The following is a 247-nucleotide window of genomic DNA, read 5'->3' on the forward strand; positions in this document are numbered from 1 at the left end:
ATCTACCACTCTGGGTGAGGCCTTTAGTAATAGTAAACAGTACTATAAACCCAGGTGTCTTTGCCCGGCCTTTGTAGGATTTCACAAATGCTCTGAGTCTGTTGTCAGGACTCCGATGCCTGGACCTTGCCGGGGACCCCCTAGTCACTGCCCTGGCTCCCTTGCTGGAGCCCTGCCCAGAGGCAGCTGCTTTCTCACACCACCCTCTCCAGGAGCTCTTCCCTCTCCCCCCAGCAGCAGCAGCTCC

The sequence above is a fragment of the Colobus angolensis genome, unplaced genomic scaffold (assembly GCF_000951035.1).
Source record: "Colobus angolensis palliatus isolate OR3802 unplaced genomic scaffold, Cang.pa_1.0 Scaffold141, whole genome shotgun sequence".
Taxonomy (NCBI): domain Eukaryota; kingdom Metazoa; phylum Chordata; class Mammalia; order Primates; family Cercopithecidae; genus Colobus; species Colobus angolensis.